The sequence below is a fragment of the Nomascus leucogenys genome, chromosome 9 (genome assembly GCF_006542625.1).
Source record: "Nomascus leucogenys isolate Asia chromosome 9, Asia_NLE_v1, whole genome shotgun sequence".
In the NCBI taxonomy this organism is placed as follows: Eukaryota; Metazoa; Chordata; class Mammalia; order Primates; family Hylobatidae; genus Nomascus; species Nomascus leucogenys.
Window position 1 is genome coordinate 77,276,167 of NC_044389.1, and position 22,357 is coordinate 77,298,523.

The 22,357-nt window shown below is 35.2% G+C and overlaps 1 protein-coding gene across 1 annotated transcript in view; it reads left to right on the forward strand.

Moving 5' to 3' along the window:
- The window catches only part of BMPR1B (bone morphogenetic protein receptor type 1B), a 398,101-nt gene that overhangs the window by 591 nt on the left and 375,153 nt on the right, over positions 1-22,357 (forward strand). The gene's annotated exons all lie outside the window — the stretch shown is intronic.

The window sequence follows — 22,357 nt, forward strand, 5'->3', positions numbered from 1 at the left end:
CCGGACGCCTCCCGAGACCCAGTCTTGCCGTGGGGGAAAGTGCGCAGCGGGCTGGTCCCGGCGCCTCGGACTGGGCTCCGTCTCTGCTTCAGTTGCCTGTCTCTTCTCCTCTCCCTCCTGCTTCTCTCTCTCTCTCTGTGCCTCTCTCTCAAGTTCTGGGTCTTTCATTCTCTCCCTCTTCTTCCTTTCTCCCTTCCTCTCCTTATTGCTATCCTTCGCTTCTCCCCCCGGTCTCCCTCTCCCCACCGCCTGCCGTGGCTCTCCCAGTGTGTCCCTCCTCTGTCCCTTCATCCTCTTCGCTCTGTCACTCTTGCACAATCTTTTGGTCTCTCTCTCTCTCTCTCTCAAGAGGCTTTCGGTCCCGGTCTTCCTGGCTCCCCTGTCTCTTGCTCTCTGCGCCTATCTTTCTGCTCGTCCCTCTTTCTGTCCAGGCTCCGTGTTTCCGCCTGTCTTTGGCGGTGTTGGAAAAGAGCCTCTGGAAGTTGTCCGCTGCGGTGCGGGTCTTACTTCTTCAGAGCTGCACCCCTCCAGCTGGGTCCTGCTGTTTGTTCTGAATGGAAACGCTGCAGTTTCCTTGAGTTATTAGGAACTGCTGTTTTCTTAGCCACCTTTCCACCAAGGTGAGATCAGTGACTACGAGCGGCCACAAAGGTGCCAGTGAAAAAACGGAGGAAGAGAGCCGTTTCATTACCTCCAACAGATAAAGAGAATGTGTTAATACCAAACTTATCTGCAGCGAAGTAGAACCACCTGAGAAAAGGTTCCTGAGTTCTGCAAAGAAACAAAAAAGGCTCCACTGGAAGTGAGAGGGTTCAGCTGAAAAGTGTTTGCAAATAATTTGAAAAAGCACTTAATGGAAATCTCTTGCTGTGCTAAATTGATGCCAGCGAATCTCTGTTTTCTTACATATATTTTTAGGATTCCAGTGACAACTCGCCTAATTATTGTTTTGGGCAAGTTGTGGGAAATGTCCTGTGTCAACTGGGACGCTAGTATTTAAGAAAATACTCAGTCTTTGTACTTTATACCTCTTTACACTCTAGTGATCAAGAAGAATTATTTCTAACTGTAAAGAAAATAGTAAAGGATTTGTCAGTAATTTTAAAACATGAGACATTCCAGTGATCAATAATGTTTTTGGAAAACTTTCATTATAAGGATGTTTTGAAGGATATTACATCTTAGTGAAATATGTAAGTTATTACACACTTAGATCATTGTGCAATGCAAAAAAGTTTGTGTGTTATAAGCAGATCATAGTAGTGATGTCTTTTTATGGGAAACATAGCTGGGAAATTAATTGCTCTGATTTTCACTGTTTTCTTTAGTCATGCATAATGTACCTTTGTGTTTAGCAAAATATAGCCTAGAGCTACAAAACTTGATACAGTGTGTTATTTGTCCAATCTGAATTACCATTTAGAAAACCACCTTTTCCTTTTAGTTACATGATATAAGTTGATATGATCTCATTACTCATGTGCGAGAGGCCGCTGATGAATTTTAATGGCACTGATTTGTGCTTTTAAATCAAAATGTTAGTTTTTGGTGAGTTAAAATCTTGATTTATGTCATGTTAGTGAATCATCACTATTTATAGGGGCTTTGCCACCTTGTCTGCCAGGTGCTGCTCAGCATTTAGTTTAGGCTAGGTTGTCTGAAATTCCCTGTTAGATTATTGTCCCTGAGTGATGTGCTGCCAGTGCTGCCACGGCCTGCTTATGTATGTTTCTCAAAATGTTCCAGTCGTTAAATAATATTTATTAAAAGGAAATTGACATAAATTTTTCCTCATAAGCTTTGGGAACTGTGTGAGATGGCCTGATAAAGGATTTTTATTACAGTAAATGCTGATTTATTATTGTTTAAAAGTATAAGGCAGTTTAAAATGTGCTTATCTTTTGTCCCATATAGCACCTCCTCTAGCTCTTTCTGAGCACTCAGCTCGTATTTATCGTCCAAATCTGAAGTCAGTTGTCACCTACTCCAACCTAGCAGAGCCTTCCTGATTTTCAGAAGCCCCCTCACCACTGCCTCTGCCTGTCAGGCTTCTGAGTGCCCCTCTTTCGGTGTACACCTCTGTGCTATATGGTTACTTGCTTGGCGCTTCCTTGTTGGACTGTTATCTCATTGAGGTGAGATAGTGTCCCTCGTTTCTTTTTCTCTGACTTTCAGATGCCCAGCACAGTACCTGGTATATGATAGATACTCAAGAGATCCTTGTAGGACGATTGGTTCTTTTCCAAATTGCCTCTAACTTGTGATACTGATTCTTTGTGGATGCAGTAGCTCAAGGGAAATGCTTTAGAATAGTGTAATAGCAGATCATAGACTTAGGATTGAAAGAGTCTTAGCATGTCATCACACACATTAATAATATTAAAGATGAAGAGGATGAGGCCCAGAGAGTTTGAAAAACCATGCTCAGAAATAGAAAGTGAGGCTAGGATGGCTATGGAATTGAGACTTTACTTTTTTCACGGTGCCACAGTTCTTTTCACTGGACTCATGTTTGACTTCTTTCACTAGAAGTGGGTAAATGTGTCTGTAACTAGAAGCTGGGAGTTTTTCTCTAAACTCTGAAGATTTCTTTTCATGTCACCCAATAAAAGCCATGCATGAAATGTATCACTTTGCAATAACTGATAATCATTTCTGATGCATGTAAGCATGGAGGTAATACTGATCTTTAAGAACCCTGACTCCTAAATTGTTTCTGTGTGGTAGCCATTGTTCTGGGTGATAACTGTGTTGGGCAGAATTACTATTTCTTACCTGCAAAGAAGATTTAAGCTCTCTGGACTTACATTTTCCGCTCCATAATTCTGTGTGTGTGTGTGTGTGTGTGTGTGTGTGTGTGTGTGTTGAAGGGGATTAGGGAGAAGAAAAAGGAAGTTTGGACCAGATTAGTGGTTCTTTCTGAAGTTTTCTTCAGAGACTACCACTTTAACTCCCAGAACAACTGCAAATTCATCTGTTTTACATATCAGACTTTCTGGTAAGCTCTTGTTTTAAAAAAGGCTAACACAGCTTTAAAAAAACTTGAAGACCACTTTACTTGTCCTCCAGTCTCTCTTCCAGTTCTTGAATTTCATAATCAAGATCATTTCTAGCTTTTAAATATGGGTATTCGGGGGATGGTTGGTAAAAGTATTAAGGACAGAAGGAAAAACTGATTTTGTCTTAGAGATACTATTAATAATTTCAGGTTTCCATATGCTGAATTTTGTGTGATGGCAGAAACTGAAATAGAATTGTTGAGATATGTATAGGCAGGCCAGAATTCAGGGAAAGGAGGGGTTGCGGCTAGAAAGGTAGATTAAAAAGTCGCTTATGTGACTTAATAATTTAAATTGAGTGAAAATAAAACTTTTTAGGGATAGAGTACAGAGAGAGAGAAATAAGCCAAGATTTAGGAGTAGACAAAAAGGACATTTTGTTATGTTATTTCTGGGTATTTTTAAAGCCCATCACAGTAGTAAGAAGGGATAATGTATAATTTACATTAGGCAATAATTTGTTTTCATGATGTTCAGGACATCCACTTACATGCCAGTATTGTAATTACATTCATTTTTCCTTAAATGTTTGAGTGCCTACTCTGTGTGTAGCACTGTTATACACTGTGGGGACACTATGACTATAAGAGACACAGGATCCTTGCTGTCATTGAACTTGTAGAGGGTGAAAACACAATGAACTGTCAGCAAACACATGAATAAGATTATTTCCAATAGTGAAATTTACCATTAGGAAAACAAGACAGGGTGATATGACAGCATGTGACTGGGCTATTTTATATGACGTGGTCAAGGAAGGCCTGTGTAAGGATATTCTTGAGTGACAAGAAAGAGCCAACCCCGTGAAGATCTGAAAGAACTTCCTATCAGAGGACGCACTAAGGTTGTCTCTAAGAGTAGCAAGCTAGGCACTCACTGGCCAGGGAGGCTGGACTCAGGCAATTAGAGGAAGTGGTAGGAATGAGGTCGGAGAGGTGGCGAGATTCATAGCATAAAGTATGCATTTTATTCAAAGTACATTCTGTTGAACACCCTGGAGGATTTTAAACAGAGAAGTGAACAAATATGATTTAACATGTCTGTATATAGTGTGAGCAAGAGTGCCTGAATAAGGCCATGTGGGTGGCTATGAAAATGATGTAGCTGAGAGTTTGTTGACTTGGCCAAGGGTGGAACCTTGAGAGATTGATCAGACATTGTTCTTATTGTGGAATAGAAGAATCATGGAGTTGAGTCATCTTTTTTTTTTTTTTTTTTTTTTTGCAGGGCTGGGGGCTGGGAGCTGGGAGCTGGGGGTGTCCCAGGATCTACACTGCAGCAATTCACTGGTTCAAGAGTTACTTTTACTTTTGAATTTCACACCTCAGCACCTTCTTAGAGTTCCCAGATAGCACTTCTTTACCTCACCTCAAATATCTCATGGGCTGCAAGCTTCTTCCACGTGAGAGCCTATAGTATGTCCTAGGAAGTGTTGCGGTAAGGTTCTTAGTGCTAGAGATGATTCCTGGAATACACTGAGACGCTTGGTTCTTTCTGAAAAGCAGAGTGGTGAGCATTCTTGAATGAGCATCTCTTCATTTCATTTTCAGTAAAGTGTGTCAGTATAAAAGGGAAGTGAGACAGAATTCCTCTAATCAGGTCTGAGTGTCATTTTCCTTTAATCCTCAGCTTTGAAAACTTTGGATGCTTCTTCAAAGAATTCATTGTAAAGTCTGCATTGTTAGATTGGGATGTTACACATCATTGTACTCCAGCCCCTTGCAAAGTGCTAGGACATAGTAGGCATTTAGTAAATAGTTGTGCAGTGCTGTTGGATGCACTCTTTTAGAGGCCAGTAGGTTTGATTCAGCTAATTTTATTTTTTCCTGTCTTTCAACAAGGATATGGCTGCATGTGGCGTCAGCTTTGGAAGATATTAAGTAGCAAGTTTGGAAATGAATTTTCTGAAGATTGTATTTACTTATCGGCTAAAGGAAAAAAAAAGATACAATCCAGTATATCTGTTTATAACGTTTCTTGCCTGGCTGTCTTGAGATAAACATTTTAGTCATTTTTATAGCAGTTAGATAGATACAAACTTAAACAAGTACAGACACATCTGTCACTAGTTAATTTGATGATTTACGAATCTAAAATGTTTCCAAGGAAGTCTGTAATGATGTTGCCTTTGTCTAAATTAATCTCTTGATAGAAATCAGTGAATTTTATCTAACTAGTATACTTTACGACCATCTATAAAATGTATTAAATTATCATTAATTCTTTTTTCTGAAACAAGCTACTTTTCTGCTGTTTTCCAATACACATTTAGCCATGATAGTCCACATAATGGAGGATTATCCTGAAATCCTTCCCCTTATTATGGAACGTGGTGCAGTGCTCAGATGGGCTTGCAGACAGTTGTGGCATCATTTCATTTTTATGTATTTAGTAATTTTCTTCCACTGTTTCTTTTGATCCTCTTCAATTTGTCAAGAGTTTCTTCTGTATCTGAATATTCTGTCTTGCCCCCTTTTGCCAAAACTGTTCTTATTACCATTGGCTTCTATGTCAGATATTTTTTGGTTGCCACTCCAGAACCACTCTCAGCTCTTCTACGTCATGCTGTCTGCAGGGAAAATAACCTGGATGAACAGCTTTGATTTCTAAAAAACGTAGGTCACTGGGGAGCCGCAGCAGGAGAGTAGAGGGAGGGTGGGGAGTGAGGGTATTTATTTCCTTGGCTCCCTTTTTGTGAGATCAGTTTGGGCTGCCTGTATTCCTGCACTGAAAGTCATTGCTCTTCCCAAGGTATCCTTCTCTATATAACTCTCTTTCCAGATTCTGGTAATCTCTGGAATAACTTCCCTGCTTTTACTAACCTGGATTTACTGCAGTACCCTTGGGGTTCTTTTCCACTACTGCCCACACCCTATTACATTGTCTGTTTATAATAAATTCCCTCAGCTTATCAGGAGCTGTGTCAATTAAAGTCCTATTTTCTGTTGATTCAGCTCCTGAAAGACTGTCGTACTCCCTTACCTCCTTTGGACATCTGCTTTCCACCCCAAATTATATGCTTCTGTCCATGCAGAATGATCCACAAACCTAAGTTCTTATATAAATACTGTCAGTCAGTTTATTGGAACATCTGGTGACTTGATAGTCTGTGTACCTTCTATCCGTGTGCTTTGTTTCCTTCACTCTTTCACAAATGCAGTGCATCTTTATAGATTCACTGTTTAGGACCAGGCACTGTACTAGGCATTGTGGTTACAAAAAGGTGGATGTTTACCACTATTTGGGAGGGCTGGGAAGGGGGCAGGAAATAAACAACTATACATAATAGTTACAATTTAGGTTTGTGATTAGGTCTATTTAAAAAAAATAAACGGTGCAGCAGTAGAGAGTAACAGTGGGACTCATTTACTCAAGATCACATGCAACTGAAAGGCAGGGCATGTCTAAGTGGCTCTTATTAACCTGCATGTATTATTCAGGCTCTTAATATTTGAATATTAAAAGCTTTTCCCAATGATGACATAAACAATAAATCTTGGCAGGAAAATTAGAAATTTCATATAAACCTTAAGAAAATAAAGTGCTTTATACTATTACCTAAAATTAATAGTTTTGTATGTATGTATGTGTGTGTGTATCCCTTAAGAATTTACTCTTATGCATTACTATGTATTTTTAAATGAAAATAAGATCATCTATATCATTTTATGACTTTCATTTTGAATTTAATCATGCATCAGTAACCCCATCTACATCAATGTATGCATTCTGAAACACATTTAATGTGTAATCTGATAAAGATCACCGAGTTCCTCATCTCCCTCCTCGTTATATTTCTCAGACTATTTTAAAAGTTTGATAGACATGAAGAAGAAAACTGGGCCAATAGTCTTGCCACACAGAAACCTCTAGAAATTAAGAGGCACTTGAGAGTATATCTGTTTGAATTGTGATGCCTAATAAAATTAAATGACAACAGAGAGGGAACATAATTTAATCAAACCTCTCATTTAATAATTACATTCCAGAATTTTTTTGAGGTCTAACACCACTGTTATTTCTACTTTGTCACATAGTAAATGAAAAATTGGGGTTTGAGGTAATATGAGCTATTTGAGTAATCCAGATAAGGAATTTGCATATAACAGTACGTTTTACCTGATTGCATTTGTTTTCCCAGCGTGTTTCATGGAACAGTGGTTTCATGGAATGTTAGGTGTGAAGCCCAAGAGGGATCTTATGGATGGCAGCATAGCCTCCTGGTTAACTGTGGGAGTTTGTCTAGGTTTGAATCTTGGCTGTATCATTTCCTAGTTGTGAGACCTTGGGCAAGTTACTGCACCTTCTGTGTTTTTGTTTCATTATCTGTAAAACGTCAATGACAATAATAGTATTTACATCATAGGGATGTTTGAAGATGAGAATTTTGATTTTTAAAGTGTTTAGAACAATGACAGGTACATAGTAAACACAGAAGTGTTTGATAAGCAAGTAAATAATGAAATCTGGCAATTTCTGATGTTTTTAAATCGCAACCCTTTCTGAGCCTTTGTTGTATTAACATGCATTAATATTGACAGTCCCCAAAAGTGGTATTTGATCATGGGACTTGTACTTTTCTCTGTGTATATCATTGGATTAATGTTCCTCAGAACTATAGGAAAAAAATTGATACAAACAATTGGCTAAACATTTTCCCCAGTTTATTATCTCCTGAAGTGAAGGGATCCTTCTTACTGCCAGGAGTTGTTCCTACAATTATCTCACCCATCATAGAACAGGAAACCGGCTCCTGTCTTTTTTTTTTTTTTTAAACTCTTTCTTTTTAAAGGTAAAAATGAATGCTTTCCTTCACTACCCAGAAAGAGACTTCCAGCCCTATACTTGTGAGTACATACTGGGCCTCTGCAGCTCACTGAGCATGAGATTTACAGTGTATAATATTTTCTAAAAAGTTACTTATTGTTGTTTTTTCTAATTGTAAAGAATGTTCATTGAAGTGAACTTGGGAAACATAGGGAACTCAAATAAAATAAAATCAATCACTCATTTATTTTATTTTATTATTTTTTTTTACCACACAGAAGTAGCCACCATTAGCATTTTGGGTCTTTTTTTCTTTACTCAATTGAGAGCATAATATACTGTGGTTTTGTATCCTTCCTTTCTTTTTCACTTGACTTTATTTATATAATATTCTCAATCCAAGACATGCAGTGATTTCTGGCCTTCAGATGATTGGTAATCTACGTTTCAAAAGAGCTTCCTTCCTTACCAAATTCTGTGGCCAGAGACAATATGAAAATAAAACGGTGTATCTAGAATGAGTTTCTCCCTTATTTTAAGTATTCTCGGAAATTGGAACCACCTGGTAAGCAGTTGGCAATTCTGTTTAAAAGACCTGGAGTAGGTGACCTCAGGTTGCTTCATTTTTATGAGTCATTCCAGTCTTCTAGCCAAAAGCCAGATGGACTCAGAAGAACCCACAACCAGGCTGTTTTGGAGGCATTACTTACTCATCCTGAGTGACTGTGAATGAATTTATATAATGTTGAGATTAACGTGGAAAAGTTATCCAGGGAAACCTGGATTATTCCAAAATAAATTTAGCTTAACTGCTATTTAAATTTTAAATTGTAAATCTTTTCCCACCATTGCATGTTTGAGGTAGGATTCTAATGATGTACTAATATGGAGGAACAAACATTGTCTAAATATTTTATCTTGTCCTATAATTTTGAGTAGGAATTAATATTGAATTGATATGACAGGACATAATGTAAACAAACATGCTATTTGTTAGGAGCTTTACTTTGTGTACTTCATACATAATGGATACTCTAGTGGTTAGAATAAATGTGTCAGTAAGTTGTTTTCATTCAAAAGTCCTTATTCAACAGCTTTGAATCTGCATCTCACTCAAGATTAAATCAATCACTCCTTTAAATACTTATCGTTAACATCTGTAGCAAATGAAAATATTTAAACCCTCTCTGAAGAGAAAAACCATACTACACTGTTTAATTGAATTAAATTAGCTTTTCATGGTAACCTAGGAGCTATTTCTGGAACCAATTTGGAAAATGATCTTTGTATGCTGTGGCATTTATGTTTGATTATGTTTTTCTTAGTAATTCTCAATGGACTCGATTCACTCCTTGCTTCAGTCATCAAACCCTTGTGATTTTTGTAGGCAAATTATGTATTTCCTGCCCCATAATTATGCATATTTATGGATATTATATTCTTCCTCCTTGAATATAGAAGTTGTAAAAAATTCTTAATTCGATAACATAATAAAATTATTTAAATTTTATCATTTCACCATTCTGTGAAGTATGTTAAGACTGAGATAAACAGCCATATGTAAATGAACTTCTTCCAAAAGATGTTTCATACGATTTGACTTTTGACACTTACTAAAAAAAAAATAGGTATTTATAAAAACGGCAGGTAATCCAAAACTTCTTATAAATACATTGTCTTGAAATACACAATATTGCAAGGCACATTAAAGATTTTGTGTACATTTTCTTCTAATTGCAGTCTCTTGATTTACAGAGCCATAAAGACATTGAAAATTGCTTTGAGTAACTCAGTTTTCAAGTTTTTTACTGTTAAAGTTTATTCTTTGTGATCAGCATGGGATATATTTTATATGCTTGATACAAGGACTGTAACTTAATGTCTTTATTTCTTGAATACCTCAGACTTAACAGTTTAAAGAGAAAACTGACCTTCTCCTTAAAAAACAAAAACAAAAACAAAACCAAAACCTCTGCTTTATTTACCACAATCCGAGTATCAGAATTGCAGCAATTTTCCCCCTAAACCCTAACAGTATAGGAATGCTCATTTGCATTCTCTCTTACTCTTCACCTTCTCATTTTTCACTCCCCTTTCATTTTTATCTTTCTCACTTTTGCACTTAATCAAAAAACACTATTTTATGTGACTGCTTTTTCTCTGAGCCAAAAAAAAATTAAAATACACTCATTTCTATTGTGAACATCAATAGTATTTCTTTACTAACTCCATCATTCTCTGATTGGAAGTTACTAAGTTGGAGTAAGTGGAATGATGATTTGGTATTTTGTAGGCATAGTCTTAATATATTTTAGTAATATTATAAACTAATAAGAGCAAGATACATTTCTATTTTGTTATGAAATCACTTATTTGATTATGTAGTTTCACTTAAAATGTTTTTATGAAATGTTTATGTTTTGAACAAAGGAATGTATTTCCATAGCAAAAATAGCTAAAAATGGCACAGGCATGTATTATATAAAATATTTTGTAGATATTACTTAGATCTAGACACTTTTTATTCCATTATATAATCTCTTTGATATACAAAAATCTATAATTACATTATACAGGTTTTCATCAACACCTTTCTAGCTTTTATTTGAAATTTCATGTGTTTATACTTGTGGTTTGAAAGCTGTTATGCATTCTTAAACATTTTTCTTCAAACATACTTGCATGAACCCTGACTTACCATGAACCTCTAAATTCCTTTTCTGGCTCATCTGTCCTAAACCTGGAAGGTGTAATGTGGTTTAACAATAATATTTTACATCTGTAGTTTGTGAATAATGTCTTTCTTACAAATGGAATTATTAAATATTTATGCAACATGAATGATTTTGAGGCCATATTGTAAAGTGTGTCAAAGAGATGATCTAGTCCTGCTCTAAAGAGAAAGATGTTTAAATTCACAGCTGAGGCCAGGCACGGTGGCTCACGCCTGTAATCCTAGCACTTTGGGAGGCCGAGGCGGGTGGATCACTTGAGGTCAGGAGTTCGAGACCAGCCTGACCAACATGGTGAAACTCTGTCTCTACTAAAAATACAAAATTAGCTGGGTGTGGTGGCACATGCCTGTAATGCCAGCTACCTGGAAGGCTGAGGCAGGAGAATTGCTTGAACCCAGGAGACGGAGGTTGCAGTGAGCCAAGATTGTGCCATTGCACTCCAGCCTAGGCAACAAGAGTGAAAAGCCGTTTCAAAAAAAAAAAAAAAATTCACAGATGATGCACTACAAGAAAATAATTCAGAGCACAAATAGACTGAATGTGGGAAAGACAAAATGAGAAGTTGGTGAGAACATTTATCAAGTGTGAAGTTGATTCAGTCTTTTATTCTGTCTTTAGGTGATGCCATCAGGGAATATGTTAGGGAAGACTAGAATTGGTGTTTTATGATTTTACTTTTAAAATTTGGTATTAAGTCCTCCAAATATCTTAGTTATCCTCAATCTAAACCACAGTGCTCAGCCATTATTGAAACTGCTATATTTGGAAAGTGATTAGATTTTAGCTTATTTTCTTCACTTCATATTTCTCCTCAACCAAAGTGGGTATTCTAGCTGAAGTATGGCAGCATTTCCTTAGCACTCTGCTTTGTCCATGCTGTCCATCATTTATGGGGTATGTAGAGTCTTCAGATCTATAATGTTTCCTTGCAGCCCTCACCTTTCTAGACTGAAAGAATGCTGATCTTTGTTGTTTTTGTTTATATGACCGTCCTGTCGTTCACCTGATCATTTATTTTTATTTGTTTGAATTGTCCTTAGTTTCTTTTTTTTTTTTTTTGGTGAAAGCAAGGTTATAGATTTTTTATTCAGCAGCAGATATTTTTGGAGAGCTAGTCTATGTTAGACCAGAACTGCATGTGGTATTTCAAGTAAAGATGAACTCTGGTGTTAAATGAGATGAGAACCATATTTTCTATTCTCTAGTGATGTCTGTGCCATTGGTAGGTTTTTTGGCTACAGGAACTTATTAATGCAGTATCCCAGAGGTGATTTCTAGCTCCTTTTTATGATAACTAAGGCCCTTATCCTGAGAAGTATAGTAACCCTATAGTTTTCCAGTTTGAATCTTATTTGATGTTTTTCCCCCTGGTAACTCATAAAGTTTTGGAAATCTTGTAGGTTAGCCCACTGACTTGGCATTTCACATGCTGGAAAAACTTAGTATCTTTTGCAGACCTGGAAAATTTAATCTATATTTCCTCTTTTACATCATTTGTAAAAATGTTATGGCTACTTCCAGCACGTTCCCTGTTTATGGTTTTCCTGCCAAAATAATTCCTTTTTTCACTGTCTTTGTTTCTCCAGTAAAAATTTATCGAATCCTATGATGACTCAGTTCATTATAATAAGTTTTGTGGTAGTACCTTGTCAAGGGCTTTTAAAAAAAATCCAGTGGATTATATTGACTGGTTTCTCCCTTGAGGCTCTACACAAGTTTTAACTTACCGAGACATGATTACCCTTGCAAAAAAACAAAAAACAAAAAAAAATTAAAAGCTAGACCCCCTCCCATGATTATATGTGTTAAATTCTTCCGTGACCTTATACTTTAGCATACACAGACTTTAGAAATTTGTCAAATTGCTAAGAAGTAATTATAACACGAAATTAGGGAAATGTGAGGGGCTGTGGATAAAAGAGGTGACATTTAGACCTAATGTAGGTGGTTGAAATGTAATTACATACAAGTAGCAGCAGAAAAAAAAAAAACCAGATACACACACACACACACGCACACACACACAAACCCCCCGAGAGGCTACAGTGGTTTTCTTTTATGTGTTCTGGGCAATGTGCTAGGCCTGTCACATTGAAGATAGTAGTTACTGTCAACCCATTTTACAGATGAAGGATTTTAATGCACAGTGAGGTTCAGCCAGTGGTAGTGCTGGATTCTAATGTAGGACCCTCAGCTTCTAAATCCATACTCAAATGTTGGAGGTCTGTTAGAGCCAGATACTGTACTGGTTATTGATGAAACAAAGCTGACTGACAATCAGCCCTGGTGGTTCATGAGCTTGAAAGACCCCTGAGGCAAGGAGACGTGTGACAACTGTGTGAGATGGTAATTGCATGTAGAAGGTGCTGTTAGAGCACAGAGAAAGGTTGATAATTAAAGAGCCTTCGAGATGGAGACTTGGGTTATTGATCATATCCTGAGGAGAGAGGTAGATAAAGAGAGACAGTGTTTAAAATATATGGAAAAATATATTTTGAACTTTAAATGATATAATCTCCCTTATTCTACCCTTTCAGTTATATAACATTTCTGTACAGAGAGTACTGGCAGTGTATTTTAAGAGCAAAGTTACCACATATTTACTAATATTGACTTTTCTGTTTGATCCGTATATTGTCTAACTACAGTGACATTTTAGTGAATGTGAGGAACTAGATAGCCCAGGTAACTTGCTAACGGTAGAGGGATGCAAGATGAAGAGAAAGACTCATTTGAAATCAGTTGATAATATCTGAAATGATATTTTTAAACTTCAAAATTATTTTGAAGGAAGCACTGTGACATACACTCATTGTACGGCTTGATGGAGGATTGATGTTAAATTATAGGGAGGACGAGAAAGTACGTACTAAAAACCACAATAAAAACCTTCAAGAAGAGTTTCATCTTGTAACTCCTGTGATTAAATTTTCTCTAACATTTTAGTGACTCTAGGTCATCATCTGTAATAGAGATATTACCTGTATTTTATCCTTCTGATTTGATTTATCAGAATGCACCAGAGTGGATGGCAATGAAATGACTGCAGCAGTTTTCCAGGCTGGTTTGCAGCCTGCCCATACTGTCATCGTCTGCCAGCCAGCCAGCCAGCCAGTGGGCTTCATAGCTTCACACACTTTTTCCAGAAAGGACCTCCCCTTTGTCTTCAGCATGATGTTGTTATTTTTTTGCATAGCAAAATGCAGAAGGGCCTATTGGTTGTGGCAGTGGAGTTCAGCTGAGGCAGAGTTACTGTAAAAAAAGAAATCTTTAGTTTCCAAAATAACCAGATTAAACACATATTTTACATAAAGCCAAGGAGTTATGAGGAAAGCAAGGTTTAAAATGATGTTAAAAGTAAAATAGCAAATTTGCTTTTTAAAATTCTTAATATTTAAAATATTTGATATTACAGGTACTATCTATGTGTTAAATGAACACATTTTTGCTAATCCAGTAGTCACCACTTGATTTTCCAAAGGAATATAAATATTGCAAAAATGTAATAAGATATAGTATAATTTGTAACAAATAGAAAGCTTCCTTAGTGACTCCTTAGATTCCAAAATATAATTTTTCCATTATGGAAAATTATATTTATGTTGAACATAAATAATCAGATGTTTGCTTCACTAATGATGCAGCTTATTTTAAAATTATGTTACTGGATTTAACGATGCGACCTCTGTTCTGCGACTTTGTGTATTCTGGAGGCTTGTTATGCATGTCAAGGGTATTTCCTTTTATTTGTTTTAATTTTACCTGCCATTTAAATCATTGGATGACCCTTCATAATTGTATTATGAAACCATATAATAAGGAAGGACTAGTTGATTATTTTTTACTTTAACTTTCTTAATCTCATATAATTCAAATCTTCTTTGTGTTCTCATTTCTCAGGTCGAATAATTTTTTGTTTGTAATTTTTCATCACAGTAATGGATGAGATAGAGTAATATGTTTCAATACATTTGTTGTACTTATTTTAGCATTTTACATCTGTTCTCTTTTTCGGGAGAGGAAGTCAAGTAGTATGTTGAAAAGAGCATGCGATTGAGAGACAGGAAACGTCATAATCTAGAATCTGGACTGATCACTTAAAATGGAAGATTGGCCAACTGGAATGGGAAAATCTTATGTTGGTTAATAATAGTAGCATATATCATTAGTTCCTTTAGAGCAGGGTACCATAACTGTTTCATCTTTGTATCTTTTTTCTTCTGGTGTTTTTGGAATTTCAGAGACAAAAGGGAATGTTTATGACTTAAGTCCCTTCTAAACCTTTCAGCTGTAAGATTTTATAATTCTTTATATGAGACTGATACGTACAAATCTAATAATTATACAGAGTACCATTTACACAATTTTATGAATAAACTCATTAGTTGGGAGTTGCAAATTATTTTGGTTAGTAGAAAATAATTCTGCCACAATAAATACTGTATTCTTTTCTTAGAATTATTTGCTAAGAACTTTTAAGGCAGTTGTTGAAACGATTTTGTTCAGAAGTCAGATGCAGTTTCATGTTTGACTGTATTAGATTATAATGGCTAATTTTACCAGAGATAAAAAATATGCAGAGGTTGCCAGCAACATGATAAATTAGTTTCTGTGATTACAAATTTTCACTAATCAATAAGGGATAATTTCCCCGTGTACCTCATTGGTTGTCTTTGTTTCTTTGACTCCCCACAGGATGTCTCTTAAAAACTCTTTGTAATATGAAAACAAAAACTGAACCAGGTTGAAGTGTTATGCAGTTGAACTGGTTCTCTCTTTGAGAAGTTAATGCCTGTTGTATTCTTTTCGTAAAATATTATGTAGTCACACTGTTGTATGATTGTTTAAATGTTCAGATTTCTTGAAAATGTCTGGGAAACCTGATACATGCTTATTATTTTCAGGTTGATTAGTAATTTCCTTTTAAGAGACTATATTTTCATATAGCAGTCAACTCTATTATTTTTATATGTGTGGGGATTTCACAGGTATTTTCTAGATAACCCATACCAAATTTTTAATCTTATCATGCTTCTGTGCAACCTCTCCTATGACACGTCAGTATGTGCTAACAGTAAAATTATATTTATCAAGCTAACTAAAATACAATTGAGAGGACAGATAATCAAAGCTCCTGGAAATTCATCCTGGAGCATTTGCTCTTAGTATAAAATAGGAAGCCTCCACTAAAAGTTACAGAGTTGCTTGTTTTACATGAATTGTTTGCTCTTAAGGAAAAAATTTGAGGTTCTTAAGAAATACAAAAAATGTTCTTGTCCATAGTGAATGGATTAGGGTTCATGATAATAAAACCTTTGAATCAGAAATAAGAAAGAATGTGAAACAGGGTAAGGCAAGTCTCCTTTATGTGGACTCTTTTCTTAGAAGTTGGATTAAAAATGAAAAAAAAAATTGGATAACCTTTATACCCAACATGTATAAGTTTATTTACGAATTTTTTCTTCTTGTGCTTTTCTCTTTCTTTGGAACTTGATTCATAGTTCACTTTGGGAAAATATTCTGTTAATCTCATTCCTGTTGGCTCAGTCCCTCCCTTTCTCTGCCTGCACTATCTTCCATTCTTATGTACTCTGCACTGTATCAATTTGTAATTACTAATTTCCTGAATTGTTAGTGTACTTCCATCCTCACAGTTTTAACTGTATGAAATGTCAAAACCTGTCTTCTGCTTCTCTCTCTATATTTTACGATATGGAATATAGAACCCAAAAGATGCTTGGTCAGTGTTGATTAACTGACTTTCTTTTGTATGGTTCTGATCTTTATTTTTTCATAATGGCGGAAATTTTCATTTTTAAAGTACATGAGCAACCTTAGAATTTTTTAAATGTATAATTTGTTGCATTTGTTTTAAAAATGCATTCTGGGACATGAAAAAGGAAAAAAAATTCTCTTCTGTATTTTGACTAAAACCAGTGTAGAAGGTTGTATACTGAACTTTTGAGGTAGATATCTGAGTTTGTATTCCAGCTTTCCCACTCAGTGTCCTCATCTGTAGAATGAAGATAATAAGAATACCAATTCAGTAAGAATCTTGTGGGAATTACATGAAATACCTGGCACGTAATAGCTGTTCAATAAATGTTCACTCTTGTTCTTTATTTTTAGATGTCTTAAATGGCATTGGCACTCAGCCTACTTTACCAGGTTACTATATGAGATTCTCCTACTAAAACAGAATGAGGAAAATGTACAGTTAATTGATCAATTTTAAGGAGAAACTATTTTCTTATAAAATGTTTCTAAGCCCAAAAATTATTTGATCGCAAAATGTTCGTATTGAAATATAAGTGCCTAATTTCAAAAAAGAAGCTCTTTAGAAACAAAGTTGTTTCCTTTCCTTTTTTTCCAGTTTAAGATATTTCCATGTCTATTTCAAATGCTTGCTTCTAAAAAAAGGTTTAGTGAAATAAGAGGATAAATTTTATGTTTTTATTAATTTGAAAGACATTTTCCCTTGGATGAATTATGAAATGTCTGGTTAACTTTAGCATTAGTGAAGTTTGAATAGATTTTAATATTAAGCAAGTGTTTAGTTGCTTGACATGATCAGTTTACACTATTGCAGAGCCTTAATTAAAGTTTTATTAAACTGTGTAAACTGTGATCCAGTTTGGATTTGAAAGTAGATAGACATCTGTTTGAAATATTATTACTATGGTTAGAAATTAATAGCCTTTGGCTGGATGCAGTGGCTCACGTCTCTAATCCCAGCACGTTGGGAGGCCGAGGCGGGTGGATCATGAGGACAGGAGATCAAGAGCATCCTGGCTAACACGGTGAAACCCCATCTCTACTAAAAATAGAAAAAATTAGCCGGGCGTGGTGGTGGTCGCCTGTAGTCGCAGCTACATGGGAGACTGAGGCGGGAGAATGGCATGAACCCGGGAGGTGGAGCTTGTGGTGAGCTGAGATGGTGCCACTGCACTCCAGCCTGGGCGACAGAGCGAGACTCCATCTCAAAAAAAAAAAAAAAGAAATTAATAGCCTTTTTTCTTGGAAAGTCTGAAGGTTTCTCTTTTGAAATTTTTGTTGTTTCCTCACTATTTTCTCTGTATTAAAATAATTTTGAGGTATAAGTTATTTTAAAAAATCACTCTAATAATGTTTATATTATCTATACAAAAGAAAAGCAAGGAGATATTTGGGAGTATTTTATCAAAGAACAGTAAAACAAGACTGTTTTATGTTAAAAGCAAATTTTATGGTGATGCATCATAAGCATTTAAGACAGCTTTCTTGATTGGCGACCATTGTGCCTGCCTTCCTCCCTGGCTTTTTTCTTTATGAAGTGAAGATTAATTCTAAGTAAATTTTGGTATCATTTTGCTCACTTGCATAATAAACACGAAGTACTCTCATTCCCTTTTTTTCTTTCTTTAGCTCAGTGGCATTAGAAAATTCTTCAGCAAATACAATTATTTAGCTACTTGTATATGCATTGTAGTTGTGGTAAGGAATCTTGATATATTTCAAGCAGAATTATTTAATGCTGTCTAGAGAACAACATCAGAATTTAAATTTTCTATTAAACTGTCCTCATTAAAATGGTAGTAAACAAAACTTGTAATACCCCAGAGTCAGAATCCATTCAGTTACCTCATTGCTATGTCTTGGTTCTGCAAGACTTGATTATTAAATGAATATGTGTTCAATGGAAGCATAAAATACAGGAAAAGGCCAGAAAGGAAAAAGAAAATCACCTGAAACTGCACCACTTAGAGCCTGTTATTTGTTACCATTTTGATATATTTCCTTTACTCTTTCTCCTGAATTATTTTTAGATATGCTAACAAAAGTGTGAATTACCATCTTAATTTTATATTTTATTTTTGCTTGAATGCTTTATGAATTTTTCCTTGTATCATTACATATTTCTCAAAATACTGTTTTAATTAATGACTGGAAATATTCATTTGTATATATTTTCCTTATTTTTGTCATAATAGTGCAGTGAACATCTTTATGAATAGGTCCTTTAATATTTATATGAAGGCTTTTATATGTATCACCAGTTGCTTTCCAGTCAAGTCATTGTAATTTACACTTCTACCAGCAGAGTATCTATTTAATTTTTCACTCATATTTTAAGATAAGTGTGTTAATATTTCAGTTATCTCCATGAAATCTCCATAAGGCTCAGAAAAAAGAAAAAATGTGAAGGACCCCAAAATGAAAGTAGTTTTGAATAGGTGAGAACCTGCTTCATGTTATTTTTATTTAAAAAAAGGAAAAGAAAGATAAACAGGAGTTTTTACTGCTTACAAATACTGGCCATTACTTTTGATATATAATTTTATTACATTTATAACAGAAATGCAAATTAACCCCAATGATTTTTCTGTTGTTATGGTTCTGAGTTTTACTTAATAACTATAGGAATGATTTAAAGGAAAAAAAGCTATTAATTCATACAGAAATCCTTGTAGTCAATGGCAGAAGTGACCTTAAAAAAATCTAATTGAAACCCTTTTTTGATATGCAAAATGAGATTTAAGATGGTTCTGTGTTTTGTGAAAAAGCCCTTATATTGTAGCAGAGATTGGGCCAGAAAATAGGTAGTCTGGTTGTCTGATTCCTCCTCTTTTCTTACTTTTAAAAAATATAGAAGTTTTGGCCAGGCATGGTGTCTCACGCCTGTTATTCCAGCACTTTGGGAGGCTGAGGTGGGTGGATCACCTGAGGTCAGGAGTTCAAAACCAGCCTGGCCAACATGATGAAACCCCGTCTCTACTAAAAATACAATAATTAGCTGGACATGGTGGTGGGCGCCTGTAATCCCAGCTACTAGAGGGGCTGAGACAGGAGAATCACTTGAACCCGGGAGGCGGAGGTTGCAGTGAGCTGAGATTGCGCCATTGCACTCCAGCCTGGGCGACAAGAGCAAAACTCCAACTCAAAAAAAAAAAATGTGTATATATATATATATATATATATATGTTTTTAAATGAAATAGTTCTTCTGTTAAAGGATATATAATAATAATAATAATAACTAGAGTAAATGCTTGTACATCCAATAGTCAGCTTGTGAAACAAAGTAATACCAATACCTTGTAAGCCTCTTATGCATTCCTCAGTTGCATTTGGCATCTTTCCTTCCCATCTGAGTAAACACTAACCTGAGTTTTGTGTTTATTATTCACTGGTTTTTAAAAAATAATTTTATCATATATGTGTGTATACCTAACCAGCATGTTTTTGAGCTTTATAAAAATACCACTCTTTAGGTAGTGTCCTGTGTTTTACTTTTCCCTTCAAATTTATGTTTTTGAAATTCATCCATTTTGCTTGAAGATGTATTTCACTTACTTTCATCGCTTTGTGATATTCTGTTGGGGGAATAGATCACTATTTTTCCATTTACTTCCCGATAGGGTATTTCTATATATTTGCTATTATGAAGAATGATGTTATGGGCTTCTCGTATTAACTTTTGGTGCACCAGTAACAAGGTGCTCTTTTTTAAATGTATAAGATGGTGCTATATTGTTTTCTAAAGTAGTCCACATTCCCACCAGCAGCATGTGGATAATTCCTATTTGTACCTCATCCTAGTCCATACTTAATATTTTCAAATTTATTAAATATTTCCTAATATCCAGGTTTAAAATTTCTTACTGGGGTCATAACTGATGTTTTCATGATTGTTAATGATGATGAGCCATATTTTCATGCATTTTGTCCATTTGTTCTTCTCCTCTGCAAACTTTGTGAAGTGCCTGTTCATATCTTTTGCTGATTTCATATTAGATTGGTTGTTCTTTTCTTAGTGACTTTTAGGGATTTTTTTTGTTTATTATGAATGCTAATTTTTAGTTAAATGCATTGCAGACATCTTTTTATGACTTAGGGTTTCTGTTTTACCTTTTTATGTAGCTTTAGTGACAGAAGTTCCCAATTTTAATATCAAATTTTTCATTCTTTTATGTTTTATAATTTTTGTGCCTTGTTTAAATCATCTTTGTCCACCCCAACATCATAATGATATTCTCTTAATAGTCTTAATCTATCTGTAATTGAATTTTATTCGTGAGGTGTGAGTTAAGGTCCAATTCTATTTTTTTCCATATAAATATGTGTAACCTATTTATGTATAACCTATTGTCCAAATGCAATTTATTGAATGTATTCTTTCATTCTAGAGTAATTGTCCATTAATGTCAGCTCTGTTGTATATCAAATTTCTCTACACATATATGAGGGCCTGTTTCTGAGCTTTTAAATTTTGCTCCATAGGTCTGGTTTTTATTCTTGTGGTAATATTACACTGCCTTAATTATTAAAGTTTTACTGTGAGTCTCAATACCTGGTCAATGACCCCCTTCATCTTTTCCTCCATCTTTAGGAAAATCTTATCTATTGGTCCTTTCCTCTTCCGTATACATTTTATAATAAGCTTTTCAAGTTTTAAATTGAAATTGCCGTGAATTTAAAGATCAATTTGGGAGAATTGTCATCTTTATGATATTAAGTATTTTTATTAAGAGATATGGCATATGTCATTACTTATTTTAGGTAGTTTCGTAGCGTTTTACTTAAGTTATGAAATTGAAATATTTCTTATAAAAATCTGGCACGTTTTGTTAAAGTTATTCCTAGGTACCTTATTTTTTTGCTCTTGTAAACAGTATCAATTGTTAAGCATGTTTTCCAGTTTTTTTTTTAATAGAAGTTCCCTTTTTTTCAGTATGGTGATCCTATGTTCAGCTACCTTGCAAAATTTTACGACTAATTTCAATATTTCTTTAGATTATGAGGGACTTTCTATGAAAAGTTGTATTTCTATGAATTATAGTTTTCTCTTTTCCTTTCCAGTATTTGACATTTTCTTTTATTTTTGTCCTAGTATACTGACTGGCTAGGAACTAGAATATAATATAGAATAGAAATAGTGATAATGATCATATTTTTCTTTTTGTTGTAGGGTCTAAATCTAACATCACTATTAAGAATGATAACTGATCTAGATTTTATATATACATTTATCATGCTAAGGTTGTTCTTGGACGGGTGCGGTGGCTCACGCCGGTAATCCCAGCACTTTGGGAGGCAAAGGCCAGCGGATCACCTGAGATAAGGAGTTCGAGATCAGCCTGGCCAACATGGTGAAACCCTGTCTCTACTAAAAATACAAGAAATTAGCCTGGTGTGGTGGCACGTGCCTGTAGTCCCAGCTACTCAGGAGGCTGAGGCAAGAGAATTGCTTGAATCTGGGAGGTGGAGGTTGCAGTGAGCCGAGATGGTGCCACCGCACTCCTGCCTGGGTGACAGAGTGAGATTCCATCTTAAAAAAAATTAAAATAAAAAGGATGTTCTCTTATATTTCTAATATACTAAGTGTTTTATATTATGTTCATAATAAGTGGATATTAAGCTGTATCAAATTATTCTGTATCTTTGAGATCTTAAAAGTTTCCCCCCTTCCCTTAATCTCTATGTTACATTTGTTGGTTTCATAATGTTAAATTGCTCTTATTTTCTAGGATAGACTCAATTTGATCATGACATGTAATTAATAATCTTTTTAATTGACTGCTAGATTTGGTTTGCTGATGTCTCATTTAGGATTCTTGCATGTGTTCATTAATGAGATTAGCTTTTTTTCATGTCACTTTATTATTACTCCCAACCACACTACCCCTCAATAGCCACTAATCTAGTTTCTGTCTCTATAAACGTCTATTTTAGACATTCCATAAAATGAAATGATACAATATGTGAACTTTGGTGACTGGCTTCCTTCACTTAGCATATTATTTTCGAGGTTCATCCA